Source organism: Metopolophium dirhodum, chromosome 7, assembly GCF_019925205.1.
Source record: "Metopolophium dirhodum isolate CAU chromosome 7, ASM1992520v1, whole genome shotgun sequence".
NCBI lineage: Eukaryota > Metazoa > Arthropoda > Insecta > Hemiptera > Aphididae > Metopolophium > Metopolophium dirhodum.
The window spans coordinates 35,302,676-35,318,864 of NC_083566.1; the positions used below are offsets into that span (position 1 = coordinate 35,302,676).

At 30.2% G+C, this 16,189-nt stretch overlaps 1 protein-coding gene across 3 annotated transcripts in view; it reads left to right on the plus strand.

Moving 5' to 3' along the window:
• Positions 1-16,189, plus strand: part of LOC132948461 (cell adhesion molecule Dscam2) — a 78,219-nt gene that overhangs the window by 16,544 nt on the left and 45,486 nt on the right. The window contains exon 1 of one of the 3 annotated variants that reach the window (XM_061018914.1): positions 8,625-8,751. The exons of the other annotated variants lie outside the window; for them this stretch is intronic. The gene's annotated coding sequence lies outside the window, so the exon portion shown is untranslated. Of the gene's footprint in view, positions 1-8,624; positions 8,752-16,189 lie in introns of those variants that run through there. 3 annotated transcript variants of the gene reach the window in all.

The window sequence follows — 16,189 nt, forward strand, 5'->3', positions numbered from 1 at the left end:
GAAATTTTTACTTTTGACTCCCGCAAAGTACCAACTAGATTCACTTTCCTATCAGAAAAGTTACTGTTGAAGAAAATCCAAGCACTTTTACTGTCCTAAAAGGTGATGACACACAAAAATAAAAAAATAAAAAAAAATTTAAAAAAAACACACATCATTGTAAAATCAATACATTCATCGCTTCGCTCAGAATCTAAAATGATCAACTTTGGTCAGTGTGGTGCCAACACAATAGGGGTACATGGTTGAACGATTGTATAGTACTATACGCAGTGCGTTTAGCGTGCACGACGTAAAGTTAAACGTAGCTGGTAAATAAATTGTACAGTAGGTATACGCGTATTATGTTCAACATTCATTTAAGTCATCATAATGTGACGTTTACTAATTTCATGCTTTTTAAACATTGCGTTCGCTTATGTGATGGAGTTGGGACATCAAGTACGGCGCATAAAAGCATTTGATAAATTGATATTTTCGCTAGTCATTAATAAACTGAAACAATCGCGGCGCTCGCATTACCGTTAAAAGATAATATTATGGTTATCTAGTTATACGGGTGGCTCACAATTTGTGAAACTTAAGTATGTCCTTTGTCTTGGCAGTGACGTAGACGAAATCATCCTATAGGGTGGCCGAATAACTCACAGCTCTTATCAGAATATTTTATGGATGTTGTAATTTTTTTGATAGATTGTAAGTAAAAAAGTTTATTACATACCAAAAAAAGTCGTAATATAAAAAGTTTTTTGTCAGCATATTCATTATAATAGTTAATAATATTATATTAAGCTTCACCGAGGACGTAATGCACTTTTACTTAATTAAAACAACAAATGTATTTATTATGTCAGCGATTTAAATAATATTATTATATATCAATTGTTTTTTTTTTAGTGGCTCGTTCGTATAGATTTTACGTTCATCCGTTTTTAGCGAATTGTGAATATGTATAAATTTTAAACAACCTACTTTTTCGATCAAAATATAAAAGCTTACATCGTTCCATGAATAAACGATTGCAGTTTATAGCGCGATCGTGAGTAAATTAAATTGAATAACCAAATAACATTGTTGTGTTTATCGTCGAAACCAATTTCTGAGACAATAATAAAATATATGAGTTTATAATGTGTGTGATGCATGTAGATGATGATTGATGAACGAAGAATTTTAAAGCAGTTTTCGTACATAATTGATGACAGTTTGGCGTTATTGTTGTAATGAGATCGAATTCGTTATGTACATATTAAATCAGACGGTTTTAAGGGATTTTCGCGGTAACCCAATAATAAAGTTCACTCATACACTTTACCTAATTGTGTTTGAATGTTGTTCGTACAATCGTACCTATAGATATATCCACCCGACACACCAATAATACGGTTTTATACTATGCAGCATTTTTAATTTATTGATAATCGTCAATTCAAACAAACGTTTAAAAGCGTATAGGTATAGGGAGTTTGTGTAAATAATCAAAACGAACGCACGGAATATCAAACGCAATAGGAACCGGCAAGATATCTACGTTCTCGGAATTCCGTCCAATTTAACCCTTAAAAGCGATTGCGTATGTGTTGGTATGCAACCCTTAACGGTAAACGGCTTTTTAATACTACCCACGAATGCGGTTGTTGTATGTAATTCGAAACCGGGAAACAAAGAAGGCGGATCGCTCCCCAGAGAGATTTCAGCGGTTAAAAAATCATAAACGTTTGTATACCTTGACGCCACGATACAATGACTTTTTATCGTCGATGTATGCACATTATTGTTATTATTATTATGATTATTTTATAAAAATAATACGACCGAGTGCGTTTCTACATAATTATAATAAACGTGGCATTTATTCATCTTTCGTTTTTCCCGCTTTATTCTAAAACTTAACGAGCCGCGGCGGCTGCGGTTTCCATGATTGAATATTGTAAGCCGACTGTGAAATGTATAAAACATATTGCGTACATATTATAAGCTCTCGGGCATGAAATAATACGGAAAATCCTTAAAAAGCTACTTATAGTATATAATGAAAAATAGCTCAATGGAATCGTTCACCCCGAAATGTCTGAAAACTATTATACGCCAAACCACACCCAATTCATTTAGAGGTTGTGAAAATTGCAACTATATAATATTGTTCGGATTTAATCTGGAGGTGAAAACCGAAGTTTAGTTATTAATTAATAATCATTATAGTTACCTATATTAACGATACAATTACTGTGTTTTGTAAGTGTTATGCATATTTAGTGTACCTATATTCATTTTATATGCGTTTATATTCAATATTTGTATATGATACACCATAATATATTTTATTATATTCTACATGTGCTGGTCTGGTATACACACCTGCATTTATACATCTCGTAATCTGCAGTACAGTAGGTACGTTTGACTTTTTTGTACTGATATTCAGATAAGTGATAAATTATCATGTTAAATATTTTAATTAGCTATACTTAATCTAAGCTATTATGACGTTATAAACTATTTTAATAATTTTCTTTGAAACTTGTTTTAACTTATTTAACCAGAACAATCGTAAAACCAAATTGGTTCATTATTGAGATGTTGATCCAAATCAAAATATATACTAAGAAATGAATATATTTGTTTTTATTCAAAAAAATGTGTTCGTTGAGCTTGTACAGGATTCTCCGAGTATTTAAAATAAATATCAATATGAGTTCAAAGTTTAAACGAATTTAATATTGATTTCTATACAAATAATTACATGTGTAATATGTAGCTTTTTCAAGCTGAAATCGAAGATAAATAATTTATTATTAGCTAGGTACCTTGAACGACTAGTATCAAATATTCGTTATCACTTATCATCAATTAGGTTGGTACCTACCTATGTTGTATGTATTAGGTTTGTGCAGGTAATAACTAATAGGTAGGTATATCTTATATCTTAGGTCCACGTAGGTAATACCTATACACTCTACTGTCATGGCTAAACACACTTTTATGTTCTCAACTTGATCCTGTGCATCTATGCTACGCGTCACGCTGTCTACTTGTTGATACCGTCCAGTACAAAGAGCAGTCAGGCTTAGGTACGTCATAATTAATCATAGTAATAATAAAAACATGTTTAACATATTTTGTCTAAGTTGAGATCATACCAGAGTATTTAGCCCAGGGGCGTCAATTGGGGGAGGGTGTGCATTCGCACTATTGTGCATTATGATTGTTCAACTCCTTTTGGGTTTAACTCACAGCAGTAAGTGCAAATCACGCATACTATTAAGCAGACAATGTACGAAAATTGGATAGCACGCATGCTTGATCTGCCTGATTAACTAATGGCTACCAATATACAAATTAAATACTAATTTATACTACTTATTATTTCTCCTATAATCAATAGCAACTATTTATAAACAAATATGTCTATCGTAAATTTCAAAATCTCTGTTTAAGCACTTCCTCGGTTGGAACCTATCGGTGTAACAGGCGATTTTTACCCCCCCCCCCCCCCCATTGGTAAAAATACCTTAGTATAGTTATACCACGGGTAAAAAAAACCTAGGATATATTTTTTTGGGAGTAAAATAACCTAGGATATTTATACCCCTGGTAAAATTTTAAGGGGGGTAAAATTATCCTAGGTTGAATTTACCCCCGGCAAAAATATAATAGGATATAGTTACGCCCCGGTAAAAATATAGTGTTATAGGAGGGGTATAAAATATATCCTAGGATATAGTTACCCCCCGGTAAAAATGTCGTGTTGGGGGTAGGGGGGAGGGTATCCCTCAGGGGATGTAAAAATATCCTAGTATATATTTACCCTTGGTAACTATACCCTAGGATATATTTACCGGGGGAGGTAAAAATTATTGAGCGTAGTAGAGCTCTATCCACCACAACGGGTCCAATTGTTAATCTAAATCATTTAGGGAACCACTCAAACACACACAATACATTTCATCAAAATCGGTCCAGCCGTTTAGGAATGCTTAAAGGACATACAGACAAACAATCATTTTTATATATAGGTATAATACTTAGTTATTCATTTTGACCACCCAATTAATTTTCCCAAAACAAATTGTATATTAAAACCTTCTCCGTGACTCAACTGGTGTATTAGTAAAACCCGTATTAAAACCAGTTGAATACTTTTCGAGATATGCGCGTACATACAAAAAAAGGGGTATACTAGGGTATACTTATATTGGGTTATATTGGGTATTATTGAAGTTTTAGTAAGGATATACATTTTTTTTCTAGTAATAAATATAGCCTATGTTACTCAGGGATAATGTAGCATTCTGATGGTGAAAGAATTTTTGAAATCGGTCCAGTAGTTTTTGAGTTTATTCGTTACAAACATACAAAAATACAAATCTTTCCTCTTTATAATATTATAGTATAGACGAGGAGGGGTGATTTAGAGGTAGTGAGGTGGCTATGGAAATGCGGTTAGATAGAATAGAGAATGATAAGAAAATAGCTGGAGTGAATAAAGGAGAGGTGGGGAAGAGCACTGTGGATGTGTATAGGACAATAGCAATGGCGGTCGACCACATTCGGCAGAGAAGGCAAAGAACGAGACAGAGGACGTATTTTATGCCCCCATGCCACCCTGAAAAAAGCGGCCCATGATTGTGGCCTGGCAATGACTTTAAATGGCCTGCGAAAATGTTGGTACCTAACCTAACCTAACAATAAAAAAACTGAAATGACGCCCCTGATTTAGCCATGGCTGCATGGCATGCATGTATTTTCTAGACAAACGCATATAATTATTTTTTATATGTATGTCATATGCAGTCACCGTGGGAAAATAAACAATAATAGCCCAAATTGTAGATGGAATAATTTCATCATACGCACAATTATTAGTAGAATGTGCAACGATAATTTTTACAAGTGGGACGGGGGTATATATAATTGGTTTAATTTGACGAAGCTTAGGAACGTTCTTCACAGTACCTACCTACCGTTGTGTTATCACTTGTCTTAATGTTTTTACATGCGATACGTGTAATAATATCCAAACGTGAACAAGACGAGTAAGCGACACCGAGAAAATATAGAGAGTCAATCACAACGGATTTGTGTACCTACCTATTACAAATACCTAATATTATTATATTGTGTCTGTGTCGGCGTGATACTCAAACCTTTTCCCGTGAAAGCGCATAGATATGATTTATGTCTAGCCACGGCGCGTATATTACACGAGATATTGTATGGTTAAGTTCCCCCAAGACGATTTTCCTTCGCTCGCCCGTTTTAAACGACTATATAATAATACCCGGGGCCGCAACCGTACACCCGTCGACACCGCAAGCGCGTAGCTTCCGGTCGGGGTAAGCGAGGATAACGGAAAAAGTAATAATAATAATAATAATAGAGCCCGTAAAACGGGGTTTTTCGCCGTCGGTTATTCGTGCTGCAAGATGCCTTTTGTGTGATTTACGTGCTTCGTCCCGAGAGCGAAGATACTACCAAACGTCGACTGACGTATTTCCTACCTACCTATATAGGCTGGTGAACAATCGCAGCAGTAGTTAATATACCAGGTATACGGCAGTTCTAGAATTCTAAAGCCACTCTTCGCGACTACAGTTATATAAGTGACAGGACTTTTCGACACTGTTATTGCCTACGTGGCGTGAGGGGCTCTGCTAAAATTATTAGATTATTCGGCTGTCGGAAACATCTAATTAATCTAGTAAAAATAAAACTTTTGATTTTTGAAAGCGGTTAATATTTTACGGTTTTTAAACTACGTTAAATTATAATACGGGTTGACAGGTTTTTGTACAGTCTCAAAAAGTAGATTAAAAATTAATAATTTCTCAAAACCCACAATATATTATAATATCTAGGACTTGATGTACCATCGAACGTGCCCACGCCTTCAGCGAACCCCTCTGCGTTTTGGTGCTTCATCGTTCATATACTTCATAGCCTCGTTTACTGCGTGCGTACACGCTCGTATCATAGGCTGTGTACAGCACACAGCGGTTTTGTAACGTTATCATTTTTTTGCTAGTAATTAAATTGTATATAATACTATAGACATTATACACGTATAATATTGCTATTGTTTATGTGTATAACAACAGTAGGAAACCTTGTTCGCTGTGGCTATAGAGGGAAATCGACGTTACATTATTATTATCATCGTTATTATCAATATACGCCGTCCGACTAGGATGATGGTGATAATAATAATAATAATAACAATAATAATGATATCGTCACAGGGGACTTCCGGGAAATTAGGTTATATATATATTATATATTTATGTGTACAGTATGGGGCACACGATATTATGATGTGTTTGCAGTTTGTAATTATTGTTTTCACTCTGCCGGAGACGGAGACCTACCCCGCGGGGCGGCAACGGCATTTGTTTTACACTCGCGGAAAAAATGACGAGTTCGAAAATCGCAAGAGACGGTGCCGGGACCAACGGACATCATCAATCTCCGGGCGATGGGGTTTTTTCCTTGTCGGTGTTCGCCGACGGGACGACTTATACTTAGACACGTGTACTCGTTTGTTATTTCATTTGTCTTCGGCGGTCAATCCACGACACCGGCCACCACCCCATCTGCCCGGCACTGTTGTGTGCACGCGTATATTATTATATGGGCTTAACTTCCGTCCGGAAGAGCTCTATTTTTCTTTCTCCGTCGCGCACAGCAACAGCCGCGGTCTCATTACTTACCGTCGCGAACCGCACCCTCACACACACACACACACACACGCACACACCCACACACACACACACACACACGAGTATATTATATTATTATTTAATATTTTGTGTACAATAATAAACGCGAAGTCGCCGCCGCGACGTTACCGATCTCATATTGTGTAGGTACTCTATATATTACGATTTGCAGATTTCCATCATATTTCGTATATTGTTTTCCCTCTCAAACTTTCTTCTGGCTTTCTTCTTCTCCAAATATGTTTAATAGTGCAGTACTACCGAGCGTTGTAGCTCTTGGGAGTCTTGGCTATATGTACCCACGTTATATAATATATATATATAAATTATGTAAACAGAGTGAATATTACAACAGTGAAACGATAATATTATCTCGAAAAAGTTTTTACATACTTATTTGAAAATATTTTTTTCACATAATTTGAATTTATTACGATCTAAAAATTATATCGATTGCAAAAATGAAATTTTTTTTTTTTAAATGTTGTTTCATATTATCTAATTTCAAATTAAGTAAAAAAAAATGTAAAAATTATGAGTGTTTGTTGTTAAAAGAATCACTAAGTATTAATAATTATACATCAATAATGCTAAAAATCTGCGCGTACACCAAGTGTATCGATTTAAACCATGAGTGTATACTGCAGTCTGTATACATATATTTTTATAAGAATATAAAAAATTTCGAATTTTAAAAAATGTTGTAAGCTATTACTTTTGGAACGATCCTTGTATAATATTTAATCCATACAAAATATATATCTATAAAATATTTCAAACTCAATCAAATTCAAATGATATATTATTAATGATGTTTATTTTTTTTATATTATTCTGTGCTTATTTGCGAATATTGCGATTATTAATTGATATTGGCCCCGGGCGGTAATGAAACAAATAACAAACAAAACCCACTGATACTTGTGTCAGATGGTATTTTTTTTTTTCATTTATAACTTTCTACCGTCCCATTTGTTAAATCGTTTTATTCGACCAACTCCGTATGATATAAAAAGTCGTAACATACAGTAACAATACTACAGACAAATATTTTTACCTGCTTTTGGCGCGCGCTCAGGATATTGTGTTAAACGATGTGAGAAATGTAAATCCATGACTATGGCGTCGGTTCTGTTCAATCGTACAAAATGAATATGGGTAAAAACAACTTTCATATCCATCGACATTTTTCATGTCGAACATTTTCATCATTTCCCGGGAATTATCGATCCGTATTTTAAGTGGACAGTACTAAAAAAATCCGGGGAAACCATTCTGCTCTACAGTAGGTGTCCAGTAAATATTGTCATATTGAGTAGACCTTTGTGATAGATGAGTTAAATTATAAATCAATGTATACGATGGAAAACGATTCTGAGCGATGACGGCCTGTGAGCCTATATTTCTAAGGATATTTCATTATATTGCTTATTAGTAGTTTGTTTTTTTTATTAGTTATGCGGTAGGTTGAATTTATTTTGGTAAAAGACGAATCGCATAATATAATAATGATAATCATGTATATAAATAAAAATAAATCTTTCAGTTTGTAATATATTATGATCTCGGGAACCATTGAACTTGAAATTCAATATAGATATTCCTTTCAACATAGGCGCAACTAGGGTTAAAATTCTGGGGTGGCTAACAAAACTATTTATTTAAAATAACCTATAGGAGGCTTATATCTAAATCAACAAGGGATATTTGTTCCTAAATTTGGATATTTGGGGCTAAATTTTAGACAGGGGGCTAAGCCCACCCCCTAGTTGCGCCAATGCCTTTCAACCCCATGACGTTTCAGTGAAATTTTCAATCCATTTTTTTGGTTCACCAAAATGTACTGAAGCAATTCTTGTGGTTATTTTCAGATTTCATGATGTAATCGTTTTAAATCGTTTATTCATATGAGGATACCTAACCAGGCTGTACAGCAAAGCGGTTACCTACTTAAAAAAAAATATTTTACGACATATGTGAGCACATTACGCAGAAAAACCTCTAGGAAAAATACATCTGTTCGACCAACACATAGGTACATTGCTTCACTCAAAATTTAAAATTTAAAATTAAATTGTAGCAGTTCAAAAAAATTGAACAATTAATGAAATACGAATGACACGACGATGATACTAAACTATATTTTGTCGTTATTTTATAGTTTAACAATAAGTAAAAGGCATAATAACGAATATTTTCAAAACGAACATTTGGCAAATAGCCATTATGTAATGAAATTGTATAATATTATTCAAACATTAATTCTTTAATGGTTTTCAAATGTTGATAAGCTTTTGTTTTGTTTCATATTAGGTATAAGTGATATTTATTATATTATGATATATTATTTATTTGTGTATATACTGTCATGTAATAATGCATTTACATAGATTCAATGTACATATAATATTAAACTCCATCAGTAGATATTAGATTAATTTAGTTTTTATAATAGTATGCATAATATATAGTATAATATATACACTAAACATTTAAGTTGAAGACTAATAAATGAAGAGTGTAGGATTCAATAATATTTTAAAAAATAATAAATAATTGAGTTATTAAGTAATAGTGTCTAATATAATATTTTAAATCTAATTTTTAGTATTAATGTAAATATATAAGCCATTATTTATTTATGCATTGTTTGGTATGAAATATATTATTATAAAGTGTAATAATAAAATAAAATAAACAATTCAAATAAAATCAGATTCTTAAAACGTTTCATAATTTATAGGTACTCTATTATATTAGTGGCTTTTTATTTTTGTAGCAAGTCATGCAACTTTATACTTTTCTATTCGATTTATAGAAAGCTGACATGGGTTAAAAATTTATAAATATGCCCATTTCAATGAGTGGTGGATTTTTAAATCAGTTTTCTTTTACTTATTTACTAATCGTGAAAACTTTAAAGGAACTTTTGATGTTCATATTTTAAGCTGATGACATTATGAGTTGTATAAAACCACTTTTAATCAAGTACCTATAGCTTATATAATATATTATACTGTTATTAAATATTGGTTTTATATGTTTTAAGGCACATTTTTCATTTGATATTTGACATTTGTTCAAATTATAAATGAAATCAGATATTTTTGTTAAATATTGCCAACAATTTTCTGATTCAAAATAATTAAATATTTCGTATCATGTTCTTTGTTCATCATCATATTGTTTGCTGTCAGGTAGTATTTTTTTTTTAATAAAACATAAAAAAAAACCGTAACTAACAAAAATGTTTATATCGACTGAAATAAGGCATTCAGAGGAAATTACTTTTGGGATATAATGCAGTGTAGTTTTATTTATCGCCCCTAGTGTGTTGAAACATAATAACATTTTTCGAATGTACTTTTCACGATAACAGTTTTTACCTACATCGTTTTCCGTCCAAAATAGTTTGGTGTGTTCAAATTTTAAAAATTAAAGACTAGTGTAAGTTTTATTGATGTATTTTAAATTGAAAAATAAAATATGTTCTATAGAATCGTTTTTATAATGTCCAACGTTCGTGGTAAAATACTGCGTAATATATTTTAAATATATGACTTGCAGTTTATCTTCATTAAAAATATACCTAATGTGGTTTAAACATTTGTTCCGAAATGACTAAAAATTATATTATATATATAGTATACCTATATTTTTGTTTTCAAAGTACCTACACAGATACATCAAAAGAAAAAACTATGTTCAGTTGACTTCCTGGAAATATTTAATTACACGTTCAACTAAGTACCTGCCTATGAACATGTAATGATGAGACTGGATGAGATAAGTTTTATTAAAATTATTTTTCTATGTTTTCCGTGTTTAACAGTAATTGCAAAGTATTATAAATTAATAGTTGTGTATTTCATACACAAATATATCATGTTTATTCAAAAGAGTCACGGGAGTGTATACCAATTAGTGTTATTGCAGTAATATTATGTATAAGGGAGCAGGAGTCACGCATGGCGTTTAATGCCATTAAACGGGGATCCGCCAAGTAATCTGATCAGACAGATGTTACGGCCGACTAATGTAATTATCGAATTCACACCGTATGCTGGTTCACGATACAACAGTAAATCAAATGGCCAAATTACAGACTATCTTTCAAATGAAATAGCTTTATACGAGCAATATATATATATTTTTACTTAACTAGGAATTTAAAACAAAAATCGTATGATATGGTTAAGGACGTTAAGGTTTAAAACAAGACGCCATACACTTTATAAACGTCTACGTTACATAATAGTTATTTGTCATACACTGGTGTTGGACAAAATATTTAATTGAAATAAATGTTACCGAAATCCAAGTTTAATATGCGGATATAATAGTCTTTACTATTTTATTACATTTGTAAAACTCGCAAGCTGCGAGTATGCCCGGAAACCTTACCCAAACAATGTATGTTTGAAATTTTTGTTTTAAATCATTCGCTTTATTGTTTGTATATTTAAACTATCAAAATCTGTCGATTTCATAATTAAAATTGTTAGTTGTTTTAAAGTTTTATGATAACTTTTTTGTTTTAATATTTATGTTGTTTTTTAAAAGGCAAAGTAAAATTGTTATTAAATATTATAACGAGAACTAAAATCTAATAAAAACAACACTGATGCAGTATCTAAAGTTTTTAAATTATATAACACATATATATATATTACAATATAGATTATGATATTATTTAGATGTACATAATATAGCTTATAACCTACCTGTGAAATAAATTGATAATTCGATACTATAAGAAGTATTCAGGTATAATATACAAAGATTCAAAATCATGGTTATTAATATTAATATATAATTATAATTTTAAAATAAAAACTATGGTCACGTCTTCATTTGGTAAATATTGGTTACTACACAATTTGCGTGTTATCTATTTTAATGTGCTATTATTATCAGCATTAAAACAAACTTATTTCGTCCAACTCTTAATTAACCGAATAAATTATCTGATAAAATGTTTTTAATTTAATAATATACATAAATTAATATTACATCCCCTCTTATTAAAAATAATAACAATAATAATTAGAAAATAATTTAATGTTGTATATTTATGAGGGTGCCCAAACACTGGAACGTGACCTATCATTTTTTTATACTTTATAATACTTTTGAAAGGTTTTTAATTATTTAACGAATATGACTTTTTACGTATAAAACTTTTTCCTCGTTAGTTTTTAGAGAAGTAAATTTGTGTAGTAAAATCGCATGATGTTTTTTTATCAACGAGCTTTATATTATACGTAACTATATTTTCTACAACTATAATACATGAATAGCGTATACAACTATATACTTGTTTATTATGGTCCTGTTCACTCGAAGTGACACGTGCATGTGTATTGTGTCCAGGAAGTTTTTAAACGATCGGCACCACTTCAATTAGTCATGCTAAAATAAACTGCCTAATACTCGATACCACGTTGTACTCGTAGTATTGATAGTTAACCAACGAATGCGAATCGTCCCTCTTATTCCTACTCATGTGCAAAAAACAAAACTAAAAATAATAATTCTATTTTTTTTTTTTTTTTTATTAAAAGGTAGGTATGCCCTTTTTTTTACAAAAATGAATAATTTGTTGTGCATACAAATACCCATAAAATGGCTTCTTAAAGCTTAATCCGAAATTGTCGAATGTCATTACTAAGCACGTTCGTAACAGTTCACCAAATATGCTTATCAATTGTGTACATAATATACAGTCGTGACAAAATGTAGCAGTTCCTGCTGAGTAAGTAATCCCCGTGTGGCCGTATTGCAGTCATAATTATCATACATTAGGCTATATCCACGAGAATTAGTTACTCTGTGCAAACAATAAGTGTAAAATCGTGTTTTAATCAACAATAATGCCACAGTTTAATCAATAAATGGTACGACGTGAACACATTTATTAATAATTATGTTTAAGCACTTTTTTATTCTTACTCCATGAAAGAATTTAAAAACAATCATTTTTCGATACGTAAAAAGATGATTTGTTTAAAAAATTACTTGAAAAACAAACTGTATAGGTACTTGAAGTACTTGATATATTATTTATGATTAATAAGTGTATATATTATAATACTATAGTATCTATAAAGTGAATAAATAATTTACATACATTATACAATTTATAGGTGTATAGTGTAAGTGAATAATATTAGGAACCTAAACAAAATAATGGTAATATTAAAACTAAGGGTTTCATTAAATATTTTAATTTTGAGTTTGCCGTATACGACATAATATTGTATAAAGTTAAATTATTCATGTGTACCTAATTAACCTACAACCATATAGGCTTTATACCGATTAATAATATTAGAAAATCAAACGGAAAAACAACGAAAATAAATGGTAACTAGCTAGTAATTAAAAACAACAATTTTCTTGTTGTGTAATTTTTAAATATCATTAAAACGATATTGTTTGATTGCATTTTTTCCATCGAACGTAATTTCCAAAAAAATTAATACAATATTTAAAAGCTCTAAATAATATCATTTTATCTGATGCATAATGAACACTCTTAGAAGTACGAATATAGAAATCTTTTTTACACGTATAAAAATCACTAGCATAATAATATATAATAAAAATCATACCATGTTCCTATATTGATGGTATTTATCAATTTTCATTATTATGTAAAATTCTTTTTTTTTTTACACGAGTATATGAAATTATGATTATCAGTACCTACATATATTATTATGATATAAGTCATCTTGCTGAAACGTCTAGTAATAAAAAAGTAAGCAAGTAACATTTATTTTCATTAAATGCGTAACTGTACATACATGTAAGTGCAATTTATACGTTTTTGTAATATCAATATATATTTAAAGGACATATTATAGGCAAGGACGATGATATACATTTTACTAGATTTATTGCAAAACTGCCAGTGTTTTTTTACAAAAATAGGATGATTATAAATAATCGTGCGTAAAAACGTGGCTTTAGATAAATTATGTGTTTATAATTTTTATTTTTGTTGTTTTAAAATGAAATGGTTATAATGACTAAGATTTTTGGTTTTAAAAATTCTTTTTTAAATAAATATTTTATTCATTATTTAAAACTTTTAAATAATTGCATTTCTCACTAACCACTAACCAATCGTTTAATACTATTAAAACATATAATTAATAGTGATAATAAAGTCATGGAGAGACCTTAAACAACAATAACAAACTCATTTAAAGTTATAAAAGACAATGGGTTTTCATAAAAAAGTAAGTATTTTCAGACAAAATGTGATATCATTAACTCAATTTTACGTTTCGTTTATTCCAGTGAAACTAACTAAAGTTTTTACATTTTAATTATAATTGGTTTTCATACTAAATATGTCAGCATAAACGTTATACATATACATTATATATGAATATATGATTATAATATATTACTTAGATATGACGGGAACAATATTGTAAAGAATATTTTAATGGAATAAATTCGTCATGAGCGGCTAACTTTTTGAAACAGTTTCTTATCAAATTATAGTTTAATCAAATAAATAAAAAATGTAATTATTTTTTTTTTATATATTTATTATCTAATAAAGTTTTTTTCCCCAAGAATTAACAAATAAAATCCGTCGAAATGGAAACGGAATATATTTTTTACAATACAATTATTGTTTGTGTGTTAAAATTAATTGCATGCGCCACTGTGTATCACTTATTTAAGAAATATTGATGGAAAAACTGTATTTATAATTTATTAATTATTATTACATTAATGGTGCTAGTATAATATAATATGATAAATGTATTAGGTATACGTTTATAATTGAACGGATAATAATTAGTTAAATGTTGTAGTCCAATATGATTACATATTTACAAATAATTTTGTGGTAAATACTAAATAATAAAGTACATATTATAAGTTGTTGAGGCTGACAACATAAATCGACAAATATATTTACTACTGTCTTGAACCTAATGAATAAATTTATACAATAAAATCACCGAAAAGAAGCTGATTGTATATTTAAAATAGGTATTGAGATTCCAAAACTTTGCCAAAAAGTCATCCAAAAACTCCGTGATTGTTTTTAGTTTTTTATCCTTCTTTTTCCCGCCACCTTCATCTATCTCTCTTTTACTTGTCAGCCTTATACACAGTTTTGTACGTACACGCAACATTTTTAAAACTTATTTATTCCTATCTCTCGTTCAGGAATATCCTAAATTCTCGATCAATATTACCATTTGGCTCGTAAAACCAACGCAATTCTCTCGGTTGAATACTGGCTGGCCAAACTTTTAAACTTTCAGGTAAAAGTAAAAAAAAAAACAATTTGAAGTTTATGACTGTTTTTACGACCTGATGTGTTCTTTCTCTTTTTTAATACGTATACAAAACAAATTTATTTAGCACTAGAAATTAAAATCCGTCCAAAACATGCACAATTATATTGGACATTAATTTAATATATTTGTACGACCAAATTGGACCCTAAGTTTATAGATTTCATTGAATTTAACCATTATTAACTTGGACCATTAGATTATAATTTATAAGTATCATGCAGTTTTAGATATAAGTTTAAATTATAGGTTTTACAATTATGTTTATTTTTTTTATTCTGTAAACAAAATTTCTACCAGAAGGAGTGGATTCGATTTCAACATATAGTATCTTATCTTCTAGAAAATTGTATCGATATGGTACTTTAAAGAGGCCATTTTTCAATTTCCTCAATAATTTTTTAATGCCTCGGGAAGAACCACCAACATTTATTTTTCTAAATATCTAGATATATATTTTGATTCTTCTTTATAATATTGTATATATTATGCACTTATCCTAAACAAAGCATCTACAATAGGTTTCAACTTTCAATAGGTTATGTTTTATAATTATTTTGATGACCCTAAAGCATTATAATCTTTTTACTGTTCTTTTGTTTACTCAGTACTTGATTAAAATTCTGTTATTTGATCTCCATATATATCAGGTCCGGTTGGTACCATTCAAGGAAATCAAAATCGTTATTAAGGTTTTTTGCTTTGATGCTGTGTCCAACGTCAACAACACTCATCCTGCTCACGTCCTATTATCAATATCAAAGAAATTTAGAAACGCTATAAGTCAAAAGTACTATATCAGATAGTTGTATTACTTTTAAAATATTTAATAGTATTATCCAGTAACAATCGCTCAAAGTTATTAGTTAAATTTAACTTTCTAGTACCTGGTTGTCAAACTAGGCAATCAAATACGTTTTATGTACCATTCCGGCAGTATTTAATATTATTGATACCTCACCTTTGATTTGATCAAATAAATAGTAGCTGAATTGTTTTTAAAATACCTCGTATGAATTGGCAGTATACTTTTTTTTTGATAACATGGATGTTGTTTTAGTGTCGTTTCCATAAAAATTAAGAATTTATTAATTGTTGGCTACAATATTTAATATCCATTATAAACCTATCTATATACATCAT